This window comes from Bufo gargarizans, chromosome 8 (genome assembly GCF_014858855.1).
Source record: "Bufo gargarizans isolate SCDJY-AF-19 chromosome 8, ASM1485885v1, whole genome shotgun sequence".
NCBI lineage: Eukaryota > Metazoa > Chordata > Amphibia > Anura > Bufonidae > Bufo > Bufo gargarizans.
In genome coordinates, this window is record NC_058087.1 from 98,507,840 (window position 1) to 98,531,024 (window position 23,185).

Sequence of the window (23,185 nt, forward strand, 5' to 3'; positions counted from 1 at the left end):
GTATTTCAAGTTCGGCATACAAAGCTCAGATTATCTAAGAGTTCCGTTATGGATTTTGTTACCATGGACCATAACTTATGGTCTGTGGTAGCGGAATCCATAGCAGAGTTTTTAGTTAACCTGAACCTGAACTTTGTACGCTGAACTTGAAACACAAGTTCGCTCAACTCTAGTGACTGGCCTACTTCCGTAGCAGTGTGCTGCTGCTGCAAATGTTCATGTCTCTGGTAGAGCAGCAGCCTAAAGGTGCCTTTACACAAGTAGATGATTGGTACGACTGAGCGACAAATGAGTGGTTTCTTGGTGTAGTGAAGATTTCAACAATGACCCTTTAGACGTGCCGATAATCGTTTTCTATTTTTCTTTGCATAGTCCATTGTTTGTAAGCAGACAGTTGCAGTTACACAAAGCGATAACTTGAGCTGCGTGCTTAAACACACCCACGGTGTAATGGTCTGTAATTGTGCATTCAGTGATTTACCTATGAAATCGTTAACGTCCAATGATGATTTTTGTGCCCACACAAATGATTGAACCATTGAGAAGTCTACCAATTCTTGGTTGGCACTTTATCGTCCATTGCTTTTACACTTCTCGATAATTGTGCAGTTTCGCTCTATTTAATGATAATTTACACAATAATTGGCTCGGTCACACTAGTTATTTGATAAGTTATTTCCATCAGTTATTGTGAGCTAAAACCCTTAGTGAAGCCTACTCAGAGATCAGGTATAATGGAAAAATAGATGGTAATGTGATGATTAGAATGATGCATGTTAATGTGATTATCTCATGACCATCCTCTTGAATTAACGAGGGATCCTCTACTATGTTAGCACACAGGTTTCTTGAAAGCATGAGAAATAGTATCTTACACTACATTTTTCATTAAACTATAAATGACTGAAAGATTCCCATGACTTTCAATAATATTTTATTAGAAAATTAATTAAAATGAGAAAATGTTATTTTTTAAGTTTGTACTTTTGTAATTGTTTCATATCAACTGCAGTTCAGAACTTGTGATTTTCCATTATTTGGAATGTATCGACTTTATATAAGCTACTTTTCTCTCTGCTAAAGACTGTCAGTTGCAGACACTCCTTATATTAACTGGTGTTAAGTCTTGAAAAAATAAATTTACAAATTTACCACCATGGATCTGCTGTAGTGATATCAGCTGGAGAATGGCTGCCAGAACTGGGAGAACAGTAATTACTCATATTGGTGACAAGTGGAACAAAATCAAAGTCCTGGAAGTACAATTTACTTGGGTTTAATACAGCAGATAGGAGAAAGTTAAAGAAAGGATGAGCAGATAAAAAGGCTTGAATTGTTGAGTCCTTCAAGGCATACATTTAGTACTGAAACAGAGCCCCATGCTTTTGGGATCCTTTCGATGTGTGCTTCTATTTTATTTTACATTTGTGGTTGGGGCACTCACGAAGAAGGACTCATACCTGCTGGCTAGCTAAGCGGTTAGAGTTATGCCGAAACCGTGACGTTGGAGGGATAGCTGAAGGAGGCCAAAAAGAACAACAATTTCTATGAAATCGGAAAGTTACCAACATTTATTCATAACACCAAATTCTGACAAGCAAGATTCATTTCAGCATACGGACAAGGAGTGTAGCGGCTGAAACAGGACGAACGCCAACGACCTAGTCTTTTAATTATATGTGCTGGAACCCGATTCCTTGACACGGCGGATGCCGCCCCTATGCGAAACGGATGCCCGGATATTGAGGACGGATCTACTGCCAGATTAGTCAGTAAAACACGAATATGGGTTATGAATTGGGGACAGGTAAGGTGAGTATTATTGAATGGTAGCAAAGGACTGCAGGGCGGCTTGTTCGGCAGAGAGGACAGAAGCTGTTGTAGCACGCGCACACCCCGTAAAAGGCCAGGTACATGGCAGCTTTTATTATCAAACTATGCAGGGCACCGAATGGTTTCTTGTCTAATAAGTCGGAAAGGTCACGGAAAAGCTGGCCAGTGACGGGTAGCCGGCAAGTGCGTGACTCGCGGTCGCTTTTCTCGAGACCCCTCAGAGTGGCTTTAATGGCATGGATAGAAAACAATGAACCTGGCTGAGTGAAACTCATGGCTCTAAAATGTTGCACCCCTGCGAGGTAGGACTTGACCGTGGCGTGGGATAGTTTCAGATTGATGTGACAGTAACCTATAAAGGCCAGGATGTACGGAACGAACTCGGTGTCACCTTGCGGATAAGAGTCCTGAAATCTGAAGTAGGCTCTCCAACCTGTCTGGTAGGCTCTGGCTGTATTGGGAGAGAGGGACTTGAGTAGCAGTGACCGAGCGGTGGCGAGATGAGCGTCTATGGCAGGATTAGAGCAGCGTATGGAGGGACTGGGCTCCCGACGGCGTCTGCTTCTGGACAGATCTGTGAAAAGAGGGTAGAATTAAAACTAGATAACGTGTCGGCTGCTGCGTTGTGGTTACCGGCTATATGTGAAGCTATGTAATGAAACTGGTGTTGTAATGACAGAAGGACCAGGCGCCTAAGAAATAACATGACATATGGAAACTTAGAAGAACCACTATTGAGAATCTCGATGACGGCTGTATTATCGGATACGAAGGACACAGTCTGACCTGACCAACGTTGGCCCCAGGTATAGGACGCTGCCACTAAGGGGTAGAGTTCGAAAACTGCTGAGGTACGGAAAAACCCAGGAATGGAACTAACTTCGATTGGCCATCTGTCTGCTAACCAATGGTTGCCAAAAATAGCTGCGAAACCTGTATTGGCAGCGGCGTCAGAAAAAATCACGGGGGCGTTGCTGGATATCGTGGGAATAAAGAGCGAGATGCCATTCCATTGCGTGAGAAATTGATCCCACATGTTCAAGTCAGCCATGACCATATCGTCCACACCTAAGCTGCTATCCTGGGAAGGGGCTGTGGGAAGGAGAGAAAGTAAACAAGATACAAATGCCCTACCTTGCGGAATTATGCGCATCGCAAAGTTCAGCATACCTAACAGGGACTGTAGCTGAACTTTTTTAATCACTCTAGTGGATGTGAAATTATGAACGGCTTCCCTAATTCTCTGTAATTTGACCCTTGGCAACCATGTTCTGGGTGTCCAAAACTATACCAAGGAATGTGATGACTTTGGAGGGACCTTCCACTTTCTTGGGAGAGACCGGAACCCCCAATTGTCTGAAACACTCCAGTAACAAATGAAGGTCTTTGGGGGGAGTGTCAGGACGCTCAACAATTAAAAAGTCATCAAGGTAGTAAATAACATTGCTACAGTGGAATTCATGGACTAAAATCCAGTGGAGAGCCTTGGCTAATTGGTCGAACAACCACGGGCTACTCTTAAACCCGAATGTGAGATTGGAAGCAAAATAATAAAGGCCCCTCCATTTGATGCCGTACCACTGCCAGAGGGACGGTTTGACCGGTAGTAATTTGAAGGCGTCTGAAATATCGGCTTTAGAAAGGAAGGTGCAGGGACCTAGCTGTAAGATAAGAGCGATGGTCTGATCTATGGTGGCATATCTCATACTAACTTCTTCTGATGGAATGAGAGAGTTGATGCTAGGTGTAGGGGTACCATGTGGGGCGGACAGGTCGATAATCAACCTCTCTTTGTTACTAAATTTGCCAAACACGACTCCTATCGGGCTGATTCTCCACCTGTCGAAGGATGATGATGCAAAAGGGCCTATCAGGAAACCTTTGACTAATTCCGCTGCTATTAACCTATCGGAGACATCAGCGTGTTGGTCAGCGGACTGTAAGTTCCTGCACTTGTGTGTGGAGTCTGGAAGGGCCACCATCCCAGTGTGGAAACCGAACCTAAACCCTGTACTAAGGAACTCTACAAAGCCTGGGTCAGGGTACCTGCGTAGGAACTGCTGTAATCGAACTATATTAACAACACACATGTAATTATTATCTGCTTTTAATGAACAGACTACTTTAGGATGGGCTCTGAAGCAGTTAGTACATATGTGTAGTAGGCGGCACTGAATGAAATTACAGGATGCATAATTGAAGTTATTACAAATCTGAGACCTGCCGAGTAGTTTGATTGGTCTACCCAGAGACTAAACCAGAGTTTTTGCTACAATTGGACTGGCCGGGAACAGGACCTGTGGAACTAGACCCTTCGCTCTGAGCAGCCTTGTGACACCACGCAGTGGAATGGTCAATTGATTGGCATAGGGAGCATGACGGTGCCTTAAGCCCGGCGAAATGCCTACAAAAAATCTCCGTATCAATGTTGGCCCAGTTAGTAAGAAACTGGAACTGGCTCAAGGTGGCAGCTGCCTTGGCTGAGAAAGAACAATGGTAGTCGTAGAAGGAACTACCACCATACTTGTACCCCAACTCAGTTATCCTAAACAAGTACAGATCAAGTTCTTCCCTTCTCTCGGGACGAACTGAACAGATTACGTCTCTGTACAAACTAAATGCGAGCACAAATTCAGGTACCGTGAGCTTGCGGTTCAGTCTGTGGTCACGGCCTTTCAGGATCACTGACACATCCCCACAAGCAATTACCCTACTATCAGGCAGGTCCCGGATAGCGACCAGTAAGGATGCGAGATTGACATCTCTACCTTCCAGGATATCCTTCTTTAAATTGGCAGGAACAAAATGAGCTGGCATAATACTGGGCGCTGTCACAGGGATACCTGCCCCTGTCGCCGTAGATGTGGAGGGAACAGCGACATCGATGGTATGCGGGGTAGTGGAAAAACAACGAGACTCAACCGCTTGCAACCTGGTTTGCACATCCGTGACAGACGAAGTCAAGTTATTTAACAACAGATGGATCTGTGTCAGCAAGTTCTGAACAGTGACCGTGGAGACTTCTTCCTGCTGCTGAGGGCCTGAGTTAACGACCAATAACCGGTATAACTCAGCTCTCCTAGCAGAAGAGGGATATGAAATACCCCGTCTGGACAACTCCGACATCAACCTAGGGATGGTCCAAGTGCGAAGAGACGAGACACTGCCCCCTTCTGACATCCTGGCAAGGTTCTCGTCGACTGAAGCCTCCACTATATCTAACGCACGTGACATACCCTGTGGATACAGTATGCATAAATCAACTCCTAACTGTCAACTGATACTGGAATGACGTGACGTGGCTGTGAGTAGGCTGAGACCCATGCAACTGTGAAAAAATGCGAGTGAAAAGGGACGAGAGAACCTGAGCCAAGGAGAAGCGATAGCTGAACCTAGAACACCCCTGTGAATGGTGAGTCTGACCGTGGCACAACTGACCCACTACCAGAAGAAAAGAGTGGAATAGTACCACGACATAGCTATTGTCATACTGTACCCTGATGGTTGAACAATGTGCAAAATGTGTGTGAAGATGGACGAGACAATCCTGGAATAAAACCACATGTAAGATCCTTGCGTACGTCATAGCGCCAGCGTAGAGGCGTGCGACCAACAATACAGAGTCCCTCTAACTAGTACTGAATGAGTATATGGCCCCCCCAATAAACCCTAAACTCCATCAATCAAGCATGAGTTTTATATATATATATATATATATATATATATATATAATTATTATTTTTTTTTAACACATCCTTTTGTTTTATTTCTACTTTATTTTTTTTTCTCTTTTTTTTTATTTTATTCCCCTTTATTTTTTTTCTGTGGTCATAGCTCCTGGTAGCCACTAGATGGAGCCAACACAGAGCCATGGACTGCAGTGCCAGCAGTCACCACCAGAGGGAGCCTGCAACGTCCAACCCTGCTCCATGGACTGCATTGACTCCAGCAGCCACCAGGGGGAGCCCACACAATAGCCGGCCCCTGTAGCATGGGCAGACAGCGGAGGAGACCAGGGCCAGTACGGGCATGGGGGGCATGAGGGGGACAACCCAATCTGCTGCCACGGACCCTGCCTAGCTAATGGCACAGCGGCCTGTGCCAGACATTTAAGAGGGGAAAGAAATTAGAATCGGGATCGCGCTGATCCCTGCACCCTACGATTCATGCCACGTGGGAGCCGGAGCTGCCTGGCAGACGCTCCGGTGCAGTGTGGCCCCCTCTTACCTAGGGAGCCGGCACTGCCGGCCGGACTTGAGAGCCGAGACTGCAATGTGGCAGTCACCTGATCTAGTAGCTTGCTTTGCGCAGAAACAAACTTCTAGGACCGGACGCAAACTTCACACACGGAACGAGGCCAGCGTTTGACACACGTTCATTGAAGGAGGGGCAGAGGTGCCATGATATAGGCAACCGTGCCCCTCCCACAAATACAGGCCAATGAATCGGCCTTAACACATGTCTGGCTTCACCATTTTTGGTTCTTTGAGGTTACCTACTGTCACATACAGCTTGTCTTGTATATCTTTATTTTAGTATAGACACCAAAATACAGGTGCAGCAAAGCTAAAAGGAATGGTTATCATATTAATTAACAATGGTGAAAAAATGTTCAATGGCTGTAACATGTGTTCTCAGTTTTTATTTTTTCTTCTTCTACATCCGTAGGCTCTGTGGCAGATAGTGAGATATGTATAGTGAATGCAGCTATTCAATTCATTTTCATGACCATTTTATTAAAAAGAATTCCTAGAAATAGAACTACAGAAATATAGATCTTTTTGTCTTTCTACTTTCCAAAAATGACAGTAGGAAGTGTCTCCCAGTCTGTACCTAGTTTTCTGAGATTGATGAGTAAGCATACATACAGTGATATGGAACTAGAGAGGATGTATTAACCCTTTCCTGATGTGGCGATTTTGGGCTTTCGGTTTTCACTCCTAGCCTTTCCAGAGCCATAACAAGTTATACTTTCTAATGCCAAAACTTAATATTACATAGGTTGTAGTGGGAAGCAAGGAAAAAATTCCAAATGTGTTGTAATTGGAAAAAAAATCCAATTCCACCACAGTTTTACAGTTTATTATTATTTTTTTTTTTTTTTTACAGCATTGACTATGCGATAAAACTGACTTGTACTCTTCATTCTCCAGGTCAGTACGAATCCAGTAATACAACATATTTATTTATAGTTTTTCTTGTGTATTAACACTGAAAAAAAATACAATAAAACTTTGGATTATATTCATATTCTGACCCCCCATAACGTTTTTACGGTTATGTCTAGGGAGATATGTGAGGGCTCATTTATTGCGGAACGATGTGTAGTTTTTTATAATAAAATTTTGGGCTGTGTATGACTTTTTGATCGCTTCTTTATTCAATTAGTTGGGAGATAAAGTGATGAAAAAACAGTAAATAGGATTTTTTTTTTCTGTTTTCAAAACTTTTTTACTTTTTCTTAGGTCCCCAAGTAGACGACAACTTGTAGTCATCAGATTAAAACTTGTACAGAATAATAGAAAATGGACCATTATTCTGTACAGAAATGACTATATCCCAGTTCAGTAATCTATAATAATAATGTGAATTAATAAACTTATCACCAATTATAAAATTCATAACTATAATATAGTTATCATAAAGGGGTTTAATTATTACACTACACATGTATTTTACTAAGAGATTAAAGCACATTTAGTAGGCATAATTATTTGTATATTGCGGTTATTGGACCATGAGCTATCAGATATTTTAACTGAAAAACCATGTGTCTGTTATAGACGGGGCAAAAGCCTCAAAGACCGTTTGGTGCATAGCCATTACGTTCCCCCTACTAGGGAGGGCACATGGTTGGACCGCAAACCCCTCGGGATGTTTAAATGCGGAACCTGTAAAGCATGCCAATATATATCCACGGCCAAAACTATAACATGCACTGCCACCGGACAGGTATTTGATATCAGGGACTTCTGCAGTTGTCGCAGTAAAGGGGCTATCTATATCTGCCAATGTCCCTGCCCCAAAGATTATATAGGGAAGACAATAGGGGAGCTACGTAGGAGAGTCTGCGAACATGTTAATGATGTCATCAACAAAAAAGTCACTCCAGTAGCTTCTCATATCAATGACGTACATGGAGGGGACCCTCTTTGTTTAAAATTCTCCGTTCTGGAGCTCATACCACCCTCACCCAGAGGTGGGAACTGGGACAATAAAATCCTGCAGAAGGAATGTGTGTGGATACACAGATTTCGATCTCAGGCACCTACAGGTATCAACGAAAGGCTGACATTCACCTGTTTCTTATGAAGTGCGACTTTGTCCGTGATATCCCTATTTCCGTTTTTCTAAGCCGAGCATCATGTGATTTAAGAAGTGTACTGAAGATTAGACCACATGCGTAAAGCATGAAAAATATAATGTTATATCAGATTGGACACTAGTGACTCACTATCGGATCACTGTCCTGAGGTAACCATGCACCTTGGTTACCCTCCTTAAGGATGTATATATCAAAATTAATTTTGCTATATGCCGGAACGTGTATTTTTAAGCCTTCGCATCATGAGAACTTTATAACCATATATATATGTACTCTGCTACAGTAAATGTAGGGCATTGTATGATCCCGGTGCCCAATGTATGCTCCTACCCTGTCCTCTGTTATATGATGGTAATGGTATGGCTAGTATATAAATATATATGCATGTACATCATAAGATCATGCATTATAACCATAACTATATGTCAATTACAGCATAATAGAGGATCCCAGGCTCGCCAAACTATATCATAACCCTGATTAAATTAAAGGTTTATATGCTTGAACAGGATTTGAGCTCTGCCTGGTATCGGTTATCAGGGAGGAGATCATCACACGGAGCGCACCGCATCTCACATAAATGCATATACAGGAACTGGAGGGAGGCCGTAAGACCGGAAGTCGCTCTTTGGAACGCATATGCGTTCCAGCACTTAGAAGGGCGGCGCTGGCAATGAGCGTATAGCCCTGCCCCTAGGAATGAGTATTTCCGGTAGTTGGAACGCATATGCGTTCCAACAGCAGGAAATGGGGCTAAGCTGGAATCGAATTAATCATTAGTGGCGTGATGCGGCGGTTCTTTTAAATACAGCCTGCGCACCAGTGAGTAAATCGCCTACCAGGGGGATATAGAACATAGGGGAGACTCCACCATGTGAGTATGGCATCTTTGTAACCAGGGGTCTTTTGATTTCTCTGTGTCTATTGAGGACTAGTATCAATGCTCAAAGCTGATGATGCACTTTATTTTCAGTGTGTGCTCTGTCAAGTAATCATGGCAGGGGAATAACAGAGAATTAACCGTGGCCCACTATTTCTACTGAACCGTGAGTCTGCACTTACCAGTGATTTCATATACATCTAGATGTTCATACATTGAAATTGACCATGGTTTATAATTGTTTCCTGCCCCATATAGGATGTGGATGTAGATGTGGATAACAATATCTGTACTGGATGGAGTCCTAAACAGGCATAAGTATCATTGATATAAATATATCCCCCTGTTTCAATCTTTAACTATATGTAGAGCGTTTATCTCACTTGTGCGATCTGGCTTCTCAGCAGGCACATATCTTTGAGCACCTCTTTTATGCGACCCAGCCTTGTACCGATACCTATTTAGTCACATACAAAGTCTTGTATAGATTAATTGTATAACTACACCTCCTGATGATCCTACAGTATTTACGTGGGTGAAACGCGTCAAGGTAATTGAGGCGTATGACTATAATGTCAACCCTTTAGGTGTATGACTATAATGTCAACCCTGATTAAGTGTATCTTTGTGTTTGTCTGTACTATTTTCTGTGTTTCTTTTTCTTTCAATTCCCATCCAGTTTACTTATATAGTTGGTAATCTATTATCCATATCTCTTACCTGGGATAACTGTCTACCAATTCTGCTGCACCCCTATAGGGAACGGGAAGGGCTAGCAGTATAGGTACGCGGACAGGGGGCCTCCACCATCAGGAGCCCTCCCTGGGCAAAGGTTTTTAGGATAGGGGTAGATTTAGGGACAAAATTTCCCATACCCCAGGTTAAAATTTCATTCTGGATGTGGTTATCGGTCACTTTATAAATTTTTGTCTGTACACCAAATAGTCTTGATCTAGTGGACCCTCTTGGGATCCTTTTAACGTATACCATTAAAGTAATTTTTAGGGGTTTAATTAATACAATGCTGGAAAATATATTGCGGTTATTGGTTGAATAGAATAAAATATGATGTTTATTATTTAATTGTACCATGAAAATAGCATGATATAATTCATTTATAGAGCACTGTATGTTGAATAATTACATGCATTATTTATTGTACAATAATGATTAACTTTTACAGTCAATTTAGATATAATCAGTCAGCAACACAAATATTAGTTTATATATCAAATAAATACAAATTAAATTTGATTGTTATAAATTTATTTACATTATTAATTGATGAATTATGTATAAACAATTGATTATGATAGAAGTGGAATCATGACAAAGGATATGATGGGATCACAGTAATAATGATTAGTAATAACAATTGATAATTAGTGATGATCGCGAATATTCTAATCGTGAATTTTTATCACGAATATCGGCACTTCGAGAATTTGAGAAAATCTAGAATATAGTGCTATATATTCATAATTGAGAATATTCTATTTTTATTTTTTATTTAGCAGTACTAATGCTTCTTGCTTGTGGGCCAATGAGAAGGCTGCAACAAGTTGCCTACCCCTTACTATATAGGAAACTCTCCAGCAGCCATTTTCTGCTGTTTTTTGCAGTTTTGAGAGACAGCAGTGTCATTGCTGTGCTCTGTGCTTTTCAAACTCATCTGGATCCTAATTTAATTACATTAGATTGTTATTTTTTATTTTTATTTTTTATTTTATTTTTACAGATAGTTAGTGGGAGATAGTCAGTGCAGGTTAGATAGTGATATATTGTAGCTGATAGGTTCCAGTGCAGGGTGTTAGGTAGTGTGATGGGAATTACTGTTTCTCTGCTGTCCATACATACACTCACCTAAAGAATTATTAGGAACACCTGTTCTATTTCTCATTAATGCGATTATCTAGTCAACCAATCACATGGCAGTTGCTTCAATGCATGTAGGGTTGTGGTCCTGGTCAAGACAATCTCCTGAACTCCAAACTGAGTGTCAGAATGGGAAAGAAAGGTGATTTAAGCAATTTTGAGCAAGGCCTGGTTGTTGGTGCCAGACAGGCCGGTCTGAGTATTTCACAATCTGCTCAGTTACTGGGATTTTCACGCACAACCATTTCTAGGGTTTACAAAGAATAGTGTGAAAAGGGAAAAACATCCAGTATGCGACAGTCCTGTGGGCGAAAATGCCATGTTGATGCTAGAGGTCAGAGGAGAATGGGCCGACTGATTCAAGCTGATAGAAGAGCAACTTTGACTGAAATAACCACTCGTTACAACCGAGGTATGCAGCAAAGCATTTGTGAAGCCACAACACGCACAACCTTGAGGCGGATGGGCTACAACAGCAGAAGACCCCACCGGGTACCACTCCACTACAAATAGGAAAAAGAGGCTATAATTTGCACAAGCTCACCAAAATTGGACTTTTGAAGACTGGAAAAATGTTGCCTGGTCTGATGAGTCTCGATTTCTGTTGAGACATTCAAATAGTAGAGTCCGAATTTGACGTAAACAGAATGAGAACATGTATCCATCATGCCTTGTTACCACTGTACAGGCTGGTGGTGGTGTAATGGTGTGGGGGATGTTTTCTGTGCACACTTTAGGCCCCTTAGTGCCAATTGGCCATCGTTTAACAGTGACGGGCTACCTGAGCATTGTTTCTGACCATGTCCATCCCTTCATGACCACCATGTACCCATCCTCTGATAGCTACTTCCAGCAGAATAATGCACCATGTCACAAAGCTCGAATCATTTCAAATTGGTTTCTTGAACATGACAATGAGTTCACTGTACTAAAATGGCCCCCACAGTCACCAGATCTCAACCCAATAGAGCATCTTTGGGATGTGGTGGAACAGGAGCTTCGTGCCCTGGATGTGCATCCCTCAAATCTCCATCAACTGCAAGATGCTATCCTATCAATATGGGCCAACATTTCTAAAGAATGCTATCAGCACCTTGTTGAATCAATGCCATGTAGAATTAAGGAAGTTCTGAAGGCAAAAAGGGGTCCAACACCGTATTAGTATGGTGTTCCTAATAATTCTTTAGGTGAGTGGATATGCTACAGACAGTGCTGTGATGTCACAACAATACTGCACCAATCAGCAATATCTACTCAGACCTGATAAAATGTGAAGTTGCACGTATTGTACAAAAAAAGTGCATCCTTAATGCCGATTTGCGCAATCACTACAATAATGACTGGAGATCGCAAATTCTAGAATTTGCTAGTTTATTGTGCATATTATACGAAAAATCCTCAAAATATTGCAAAAACGAATATTGTCTATGCTGCTCATCACTATTGATAATCTCCTTTAATATAGAGTCATATAAATACAATAAGAATTGAAAAGAATGGAATAACATCAGGAATAGTAACAACAGGGAAGAAAGGAATAAAAACTAAGTACTATGTCATGTACAATAAAAGTGTCTTAGTCGGGCTGCATGTGCATCCGAGCGGATCCGTTCAGACTTACAATGTAAGTCAATGGGAACGGATCCGCTTGAAGATGACACCATATGGCTTAATCTTCAAGCGGATCCGTCCCCCATTGACTTTACATTGAAAGTCTGAACGGATCCGCTCAGGCATCTTGCGCACTTAGAAATTTTTCTAAGTTATTAATGCAGACGGATCCGTACTGAACGGAGCCTCCGTCTGCATTAATATGATCGGATCCGTTCAGAAAGGATCCGATCAAGCGCAAGTGTGAAAGTAGCCTAACATGGTTATAAGGGAAAATAATAGCATTCTAAATGCAGAATGCTTAGTAAAATGTCCATTGAAGGGTTAAAAATGATAAACTGCCTAAATAATAGAGGATTCTTCTTCCATATCTGGTGGGAATGTCCTACTATAATAAATTTGTGGAAAGAAATATTCCGCCTAAGCAACCAGATATGCTGTACCTCAGTGACAATATCACCCCTCAAAGCCCTATGATGCAAATGACCAACAATCCCCCCCTTTCTGTTTAGACAACTACTTATCACAGCGCGCCTATTGGTCCCGAAACACTGGCTATCCACTACTCTTCCTTCCATGGAACAATGGAAGCAGAAAGTAGACCAATTGTATTGCTTTGAAGAACTATCTTCATGGGAAGACAGAAACCACCAGAAATTTTTAAACCAGTGGCGACTATAGCAGGAATTCAGATTTACCACTTTACTGATATTCCTATTATAGTCCGGTCTATTGGTGGGATGCAATAAGCATCATTATTCAATCCTTTAGACCGTGTAACACTCTTTCTGAATACCTAGAGTTTGGCTAATGATGGTCGACCTCATCAGGATAAAGTAATATAGACATATATACAGATTACGTAAATGCTGTGTGGAATAACATTTTCATTGCCTTGTGTATATCCAGATTGTATGACCTCTTCATTATCTGCTGCGTCAGACGCTCTGAATACTCAATATGTACCGTGTATTGTTATATTTTGGAAAAAAATAAAAAATTCTTAAAAAAATAAAAGGCATAGGCTTTAACAAAAACAAACAAAAAAAAATTAACCCATCCCACTTGATCACGTAGCAGATCTCCTCTTCTTTCTACTTTCTTCAGGACCTGGCTAAAGTACCTTTGATGTCACTGCTCTCATCACATGGTCCATCACCATGGTGATGGACCATGTGATGAGCACAGTGACGTCACCACAGGTCCTTTTCATAAAAAAAAGAAAGAAGACATGGCAGGCTGAGCGTTCAAGTGGATTAAGGTGAGTTTATGAATTGTTATTTTTTATTTTTTAACCCCTCCATCACTATTTTACTAAGCATTCTGTATTAAGAATACTGTTTTCCCTTATAACCATGTTATAAGGGAAAATAAAGATCGGGTCTCCTAGCAACCATGCGTGAGAATTGCACCGCATCCGCACTTGCTTTCGGATGCTTGCGATTTTCACGCAGCCCCATTCACTTCTATAGGCCTGCGTTGCGCAAAAAACACACAATATAGAGTTGCTGCGATTTTCAAGCAACGCACTAGTGATGCGTGAAAATCACAGCTCATGTACACAGCCCTATTGAAGTGGGGCAATCAGCAGAGCGCGTCACAGCCAGATAGAAGAAACGCCCACGGAGAAAAGCTGATGTCTCCTCCCCGGTGTTCTGATGCTATTAATTAGCATAAAGCGTGCCTAAACAGAACGAGGTGCACATCAGCGTAATGGAGGAGCCGATCAATAAAAACATTTGCAATATCACATTTACTGAACATGGGCTACAGTGTGAGGTATCGCTTTTCTAAAGTACAAACTGGTGAAAGGACCTCTTCAACTAAAATTCTGTATGGCATTTGGAATAAACAGTATATACCATTATTGTCTAGTTCCAGTTCCAGGACTTCCCTCTAATGGGAGAAACATGTAAAAAATACATTTGAGCATCCACAAGACATAGACATACATGTCTGTTACCAGATGGTTGGGGGCCACACAGAATGGTATCAAGGGCCACTGGGCCACAAGTTGTGCTCCCCTGGTTTAAATGAAGACAATTAAAAAAACTTTCATTTTGAATAGAAATATCTACCCTAAGGCTGTGTGAGACAGCACCATTCTGCTGGTGATTGTCGGGAAGGAAGCTAGCTGCTGTTACATGCAGTGATCTCCTCAGTATAGGGAAGACAGATTGTTATACCATTGCTCTTCTCTATACTAAATCATTATTTACCACCAGCAGCAGCAGCTAGTGATTGGACACCACAATCTGCCATCTGCAAACGATCTGTCATCTGCAAACGATAATTTTTAAACCTGTCAAAAGATTTGGATTACATCAGTTAATCTGCGGCATTATTACACTGCCAGAGTGTCACTAATGAGCATTACTACGAATGCTTGTTAGCGATCATCTGGCAGAAAATCTGCCTGTCTAATGCAGACTTTTCAAAGACAGAAGTTGAGTACCATAGTTTGACTTTGATTACGGACTAAAATTTCTCAAATCTCCCAACCAATGTGCTAACAAAACCAGTAACAGGCTACCAGTCACAACCCAACCACTGCTGGCAGTACATAGATATACATAGAATATACATTTCTTTTTACAGTATTACAAAAAAGTTTTTTGTAACTCAGCAGTTGTAGACCCATGACAGGATGAATTTGGCTTAGGATTTTTTCTAAAGACGTTATCTAAATGGCCCCTGGTTTTCACCCTTTCACTCATATATTACAGTGACAGCCTACCCAAGCATGAGTGGCACCAAAGGGGACAGGCAGTGGGCAAGCCAAGGTTTAGTCAAGCAAAGTTATTTTAATCTGGTAAAGGTCAGGGCAGAAAGCACAGGGTCAGTACAATAACCAGGCAGAGTTTAGGGGGAGTGGAACAGGTTCAACATGGTCAAAGGGCAGAGGTCAAGCAGGGAAGATTAGGCAACACAGCTTTGCAGACTCTAGACAAGCTAGGAACCTTTTTGCTCAGGCATGCATGCACCCTATGGGCCAAGGGGACAGCTGGCAGGAAGAGTAGATACTGAAAAGGACTAGTGTGGAATAGTGATGAGCGGCCGGGGCAATATTCGAATTCACAATATTTTGCAAATATTTAGTAGAATATTCGTCATATATTCGAGAATTAGAGATTATATTCTTGATTGCAAAAGTTGGCAATGTATTATTCACGTAATGAGCGTGACATACCGGCGTGGGTCACTTATGCTACATTTTTCAAGCTGGTATATGTTTCCTGAGACTGGAGAAATGGTTGGCACTGCAGAACAAAATAGCTTTATATGTAGATAGAGTACTACAATATATTTGGGCTTGCACATTTTTGGCAATTAATGATGCACTTTTTTTTTGCAATATGTGCAACTTGTGACATCACAACAATATGTCTGTAGCATGTAAGTATGGACAGCAGAACCTATTACACTGCCTAACACCCTGCACTGGAACCTACAGATCAATCAAACCTACACTATCTCCCCCTAACTATCTGAATCATATATATAAGTTAACTGTCTAATGTAATACAACAAAGCACAGAGCACAATAACGACACTGCTGTCTCTTTCATAACTGCAATAAACTTTAGAAAATAGCTGCTGGGGAAGTTCTTATATAGTAAGGGGTAGGCAATCTTTCTATTGGTTGCTAAGGATGTTGCTAAGCTGTGACAAAACCTTCTCATTGACCCACAAGCTAGAAGAAGGGAGGGATGATCACCTGATGTGTACTGTGTTAAAAAAAGAAGGAAAACAAATATTTGTCATTATGAATATATAGCACTATATTCTAAATTTTCATGAATTCTCGAAATGCCGTTATTAGCAATAACAATTTGCTTTTCGAATATGCGCGCTCAACACTAGTGTGGAACAGGCAGTGTTACCAGTACTTCAGAAAGGAGCAGAGAGATGCTGTTGGATACAGACCACCAGAGCTGCAGTACAGGTGATTCTACTAGTGGCTGTGCCCACCAGGAGCAGGGAGAGATTTCCAAACATGGACTGCTGGCATAACACCAATCATCTCACACCACACAAGATGTTTAAAAATTCCTGGCAGACAGCTAGGGTTTTTCTGAGGCTTAAGGCACTTCAAGATTTGCAATGGCCATCATGGGTGTTAAAAGCTGTCTGCTACTCATCACCCTCATGTATTTGTTTTCTTTGGTCCTCAATAGTCATCACAGGGACAAAGTGAACTATCCTTCTTTTTGAAAGGATAAAAGAAAACCTGGCTCCTACAGGGGAGAAGGACTTGCGAATGAATCCTCTCTCCCGGTTCTCCTTAATGTAGTCTGACATGGCTTGAGTTGTTGGAAGGGACAGCACAGATCAATAAGAATCTTCCTTCTTGTCAAATACACTGACGAGCAAAACACCGACGAGCAAAAGGGTAGCAATGTTTTAAGCTTTTGACTTTCAGGCTCCATATCTTACAACCCACTATAGTTTCCAATACCAGCCTACCATCATTTTATAGACAATCATTTTATTGTTCTCATAAAAAAATTGGACTTGCAACAATTGTCTGTTATGTATGTGCACCGCTTATCATATGTACAGCGCTATGGAATGAATGGCGCTTAAATAATAAATAATAATAATAATAATATTTACCATATGATTAGTTATGAAGATTCTTATCATGTAACTGCATTGTTACTGTTTTGCTCCTAAAGTTCTACATTTTTATTATTTTATTTAGTATTTTTTTAAATCCACTTTTGGCATTCAACAGTGCTTGAGTCCTTCTGGGCATGCTCTCGATCAGATTCAAGCATGTCTCAATCAAAATCTGTTCCCAAGTCTCTTCTACACATTCCCAATGTTGGTGCATATTGGTCGACTCACTTAGGTACGAATACAGCTTTTTCTTCAACTCTAAACACAAGTGTTCGGTTGGGTTGAGGTCTGGGGCTGTTGGGGCCAATCCAGCAGCTCTACTCTATTGTCATTGAACCATGTCTTCGCCAATCTCAACGTATGCTTCAGGTCGCTGTCCTACTGGAATACTGTCGTCCTTTTCATACACACAGTACTCAAGTGTATGAATTAACTCATCTTGTAGGATACTCACATGTATGTAGCTCAGCATTGAGACCACTAATGATCCTGGTCAAGTATTCAACGCTGTCAAACAACCCCATCAGGCTTATTCCACCGAACTTGACAGTTCCTTAAATTTATTGATCCATTAGCCACCTTTTCCCTTGTTTCTTCCAGACCCATTTGCACCAATCAAAACCCAGTCTATTGACTTTCATCTCATTGCTCCAAATCACCCGTTTCCAATATTCTTCTGTCCATTGTTCATACTTTTTTGCAAACTTGAGACAACGTTTCTTATAACGATATTTAAGTCGAGGTTTCTTCATAATTTTATAGGCCACCATTTCAGATTTGTGTAATGCACGTCACGCAGTGCTTGCTTAGATGTCTGTAATCTCACTATTACGAAGCCACCTTTACTGCCGTGTTTGTCACGCCAGAACTGATAGACCTTGTGATAAGCCGACTTGTTCACTCCGATGTTTTGCCTGGACGTCCATCTCTTGGCTTTGTAATGCTTGGACAGAGTTCATTTCATATTCTTCCAACTGTCATGGTACTCACATGATGCATTTTGGCAATTTTCTTGTCCGAGATACCGCTATCGATGAGCTGGATGATGCTGTTTCTCTTTTCTTGGAAAATCTTCTTCATGGCTGCTCCTTTCGCAATGAACCTAATGACACACTGAGCTATTAGAGAATGTGAGAACATGTTGTAATTTGTAGTATACAAGATGAATAAGGAGCAAAACAGTAACAATACAGTTGCATGACAAAAATCTGCATAACTAATCATATGCTAAATAGTTGCAAGTCCAATTTATGTATGAGATACCCAAGATGATTGTCTATAAAATTATGGTAGTTTCACGTTGGAAGCTGTAGTGGATGGTGAGATATGGAGCCTGAAACTCAAAACTTCCAAACATTGTTACAATTTTGATAATCTGCATAACTGGCATGTTCTAGAAGTAATCCCTGGAGGTTTTGCTGAATGTGAGTCCTCAAAACTGGTTAAAATTTTGCCAGACAGCATAAGTGACATTGGGACCCCAAGCTCAGGACCTGTAGTACCCTATTGATCAATGGCACATGAAGACGAAGCCACTATTTCTGAAAGCTATATTTCTTTTATTTTTCCTACCGATCGTTTTTATTGGTACCATTTTTGGGTACATATGACTTTTTGATATTACACTTTTTTGGGGAAAGGTGGCCCAAAAATTCCCAGTTTGGCCTTTTTTTTGTTTTTTAAACAGCTTTCACCTGATTGTAGATCATGTAACATTTTTATAGAGCCAGTCATTACAGACTAATGTGTATTTTATTTTTATTTATTTTTTAAGTTTTACACAGTAAAAGCAGGAAAGAAAAAAATCTAGTTTTTGAGTTGCCATTTTCTGATAGCTATATATATATATATATATATATATATTTTTTTTTTTTTTTTTTTATGGCAATTTTCTTATGTGGGGGCTCATTTTTTGTGGTATGTGGTAATGCTTTCATTGTTACCATTTTGGGGTGCATACGACTTTTGTATTGCTTGCTATTAGTTTTTTTTTGCAAGGTAACAAAAAAGGCTATTTTGGCACAGTTTTTAATATAATTTTCATTTTTTTTAGGTTCACATGACTGGGTAGTTCATGTGACATATTTATAGAGCAGGTCGTTATGGATGCGGAAATACATATTTGTTTTTATTGTACATTATTTTATAAGGTGAAAGGGCGTTCTGTTCTTTACTTGAAACTTTATTTTTTTATTTTAAAAAAATATAATTTTTATTTTTTATTTTTACTTTTTATGTTTGTGGGACCTCAAGTTTTCAGGATTTGATTCCTCTTTCAGTGCTGTACAATACATCTGTATTGTGATGCATTGAACTGTCAGTGTCTTTCAGTGTAAAACGCTGACAGTTGCCTAGGAGACCCTGCCTGGCAGGCTCCGATGTCTGTGTTATACATTTGGCTGCCATAGCAACCACTGGACCCCTGTCATCGCAGTGTGGAGGGGCCAATGGGGTCAGAGAGGGAGCCCCCTCCCACTGTAAATACCACAAGTGCCACGGTCTGACGGGCTGACCGCGGCATCTGAAGGGTTAATTCACCGGAATAGTTTTTTTTCAGCGATGCCGGCAGATATGGCAGGGGCCCGGCTGTCAGTAACAGCTGGACTCGTGCCGATGATCGGGAGGGTGCCGCTCCTGCATCTGCCCGATCAGAACAGGTGCATGGATGTGGGGATGTGGCAAAAGACCACATTCCCTCATGTATGTGAAAATGCAGGAAGGGGTTAAATGCAAGAACCAGTTTGAAATCCCAGAATTGTAAAATGAAGGCATTACCATAATAACAGAAACCTGTGGCAGAGAAGGAAATGTCAGAGGAGCTACATACTGTATTGCTGAAGAATGAGACAATGGTTTAGAAAAAAATGAGCTGAAGTGATTCCAATAGTGATTAACAATGCAGAAACAAACCAAACTCTACCAGTCCAGAAGCTGCCTACTTGGTATGACTTGTTCGTTTGTAGGCGAGCATATCATTGCATTGTTTGTGAAAAGACATTAATTTATTAGGTCCTTTACAGTTTTTTTTATTACTGGTGCCTTGTAGAGATGTTGCGAACATAAAATTTTCTGTTTGCGAACAACGAACGTGAATTTTCGCAAATGTTCGCGAACAGGCGAACCGCCATTAACTTCAATGGGCAGGCGAATTTTAAAACCCACAGGGACTGTTTCTGGCCACAATAGTGATGGAAAAGTTGTTTCAAGGGGACTAACACCTGGACTGTGGCATGCCGGAGGGGGATCCATGGCAAAACTCCCATGGAAAATTACGTAGTTGACGCCGAGTCGGGTTTTAATCCATAAAGGGCATAAATCACCTAACATTCCTAAATTGTTTGGAATAACGTGGTTTAAAACATCAGGTATGATGTTGTATCGATAAGGTAATGTAACTGTTACGCCTGCTTCACAGTGACAGACCAAACTCCCTGTTTAACGCACCTCAAACAACTGCAAAAACGTTGGATACCAAGCTAGCCATGTCCCGTTACTTGTCCTCACTGATGTCATTGAAGGTCTCTTCCTCCACCCAGCCACGTACAATACCAAGGGTCCCCAAAAGGTGACAACAAGCCCCCTGGGATGCCTGCTGTGTTTGGTCTTCCACCCCCTCAAAGCCACCTTTCTCCTCTGACTCCTCTTCTTCAGACTCCTCTCTCTGCGTTGCCTCTCTCTGCGTTATTATAAGGTGTGTTAAGTAGTACTATTCCTATCAGTTTAATCCCTGTTACGTCCACTAGTATTATTATTATTAATACTATTATAAGGTGTGTTGAATAGTACAATTCCTATCAGTTTAATCCCTTCACGTCCCCTATCAGGGGACGTGTATATGGCATTGATTTTAGGAACCGGGAGATGGAAAAAGATGCTTGGTCGGTGCTCTTAATTCCAATTTGGGGCACTGCGCGTGCGCTGTGTGATGTGCTGTGCAATCCCAATATATGTGGTGTATTAAGTAGTACTATTCCTATCAGTTTAATCACTGTTAGACAACCACAAAGAGTTGTCAATAGTTGACACACTCATGACATAAATTGTATTCCTCTATGCGTCAATCTTGGTGTAGTGATGACTGTGCTCGTGCGCATGTTTGGGAGATTGCAGGCGATGGGGTTTTTTCAAAGCCTATGGTCGTGCTGAGGTAGTTCAGTGACAGTTAAGTGACCCAGAAAACAATGATTCTGCAGTGTGGGCCCATTGTTGGCCTAGTAGGCTTTAATGATCATCTTAGATGATCACAAAGAAAATGAATGTTATTTCTATGCAAAATTATCCAGCCGATCGCTTTTGGTCTGTTCACAATGAAGCAACGACCTTATCATCTGGGGTGTGCCAACATTGCCATTGCCAACACACTCATAGAGGTGGTCACTTCATTGTGATATGCAAGCCCCTTCACCACAACAAAGTAAAGATCACGAAGGGGAATTGACACATGTACAGTACAGACCAAAAGTTTGGACACACCTTCTCATTCCAAGAGTTTTCTTTATTTTCATGACTATGAAAATTGTAGATTCACACTAAAGGCATCAAAACTATGAATTAACACATGTGGAATTATATACATAACAAAAAAGTGTGAAACAACTGAAAATATGTCATATTCTAGGTTCTTCAAAGTAGCCACCTATTGCTTTGATTACTGCTTTGCACACTCTTGGCATTCTCTTGATGAGCTTCAAGAGGTAGTCACCTGAAATGGTTTTCACTTCACAGGTGTGCCCTGTCAGGTTTAATAAGTGGGATTTCTTACCTTATAAATGGGGTTAGGATCATCAGTTGTGTTGTGGAGAAGTCAGGTGGATACACAGCTGATAGTCCTACTGAATAGACTGTTAAAATTTGGCAAGAAAAAAGCAGCCAAGTAAAGAAAAACGAGTGGCCATCATTACTTTAAGAAATGAAGGTCAGTCAGTCCGAAAAATTGAGAAAACTTTGAAAGTGTCCCCAAGTGCAGTCACATTAAACCATCAAGCGCTACAAAGAAACTGACTCACATGCGGACCGCCCCAGCATAGGAAAACCAAGAGTAACCTCTGCTGCGGAGGATAAGTTCATCCGAGTCACCAGCCTCAGAAATCGCAGGTTAACAGCAGCTCAGATTAGAGACCAGGTCAATGCCACACAGAGTTCTAGCAGCAGACACATCTCTAGAACAACTGTTAAGAGGAGACTGTGTGAATCAGTCCTTCATGGTAGAATATCTGCTAGGAAACCACTGCTAAGGACAGGCAACAAGCAGAAGAGACTTGTTTGGGCTAAAGAACACAAGGAATGGACATTAGACCAGTGGAAATCTGTGCTTTGGTCTGATGAGTCCAAATTTGAGATCTTTGGTTCCAACCACTGTGTCTTTGTGCGACGCAGAAAAGGTGAACGGATGGACTCTACATGCCTGGTTCACACCGTGAAGCATGGAGGAGGAGGTGTGATGGTGTGGGGGTGCTTTGCTGGTGACACTGTTGGGGATTTATTCAAAATTGAAGGCATACTGAACCAGCATGGCTACCACAGCATCTTGCAGTGGCATGCTATTCCATCCGGTTTGCGTTTAGTTGGACCATCATTTACAAACCGGATTCCCAAAAAGTTGGGACACTATACAAATCGTGAATAAAAACTGAATGCAATGATGTGGAGGTGTCAACTTCTAATATTTTATTCAGAATAGAACATAAATCACAGAACAAAAGTTTAAACTGAAAAAATGTACAATTTTAAGGGAAAAATATGTTGAATCAGAATTCCATGGTGTCAGCAAATCCCCAAAAAGTTGGGACAAGGCCATTTTCACCACTGTGTGGCATCTCCCCTTCTTCTTACAACACTCAACAGACGTCTGGGGACCGAGGAGACCAGTTTCTCAAGTTTAGAAATAGGAATGCTCTCCCATTCTTGTTTAATACAGGCCTCTAACTGTTCAATCATCTTGGGCCTTCTTTGTTGCACCTTCCTCTTTATGATGCGCCAAATGTTCTCTATAGGTGAAAGATCTGGACTGCAGACTGGCCATTTCAGTACCCTGATCC

General features: G+C 41.2%; 1 protein-coding gene across 7 annotated transcripts in view; it reads left to right on the plus strand.

Annotated features, from left to right (window-relative positions):
- GULP1 (GULP PTB domain containing engulfment adaptor 1) overlaps positions 1-23,185 on the plus strand; it is a 1,095,073-nt gene that overhangs the window by 104,396 nt on the left and 967,492 nt on the right. Inside the window, exon 1 of one of the 7 annotated variants that reach the window (XM_044302631.1) lies at positions 9,129-9,204. The exons of the other annotated variants lie outside the window; for them this stretch is intronic. The gene's annotated coding sequence lies outside the window, so the exon portion shown is untranslated. Of the gene's footprint in view, positions 1-9,128; positions 9,205-23,185 lie in introns of those variants that run through there. 7 annotated transcript variants of the gene reach the window in all.